Source organism: Haliaeetus leucocephalus, unplaced genomic scaffold (assembly GCF_000737465.1).
Source record: "Haliaeetus leucocephalus isolate CR32 unplaced genomic scaffold, Haliaeetus_leucocephalus-4.0 Scaffold273, whole genome shotgun sequence".
In the NCBI taxonomy this organism is placed as follows: domain Eukaryota; kingdom Metazoa; phylum Chordata; class Aves; order Accipitriformes; family Accipitridae; genus Haliaeetus; species Haliaeetus leucocephalus.
This window is the reverse complement of record NW_010972709.1, coordinates 3371700-3371949: the sequence shown is the minus strand read 5'-3', so window position 1 is coordinate 3371949 and position 250 is coordinate 3371700.

The window sequence follows — 250 nt, the reverse complement described above, 5'->3', positions numbered from 1 at the left end:
AGAACAACCCTAGGGAGGCCATTTCGGATGGCGGCGTTGCCCTGCCTCCATGACTGCCCCAGACCCCCTCACGCTTGACGACGCTTCTCGGAGGCACCCGGCGGCCTCTTCCCAGCCCTGAGGGGACGGGCTCGCTCCCCGCCTCACCCCTCCGGCGCTACGAGCGCTGTTCGACCCAAACCTGAGGTAACCCCCCCCCAAAAAACCTCCCCCTGCCCCAGGACAAAGGCCACGAAGGGCCTTCCCCCTC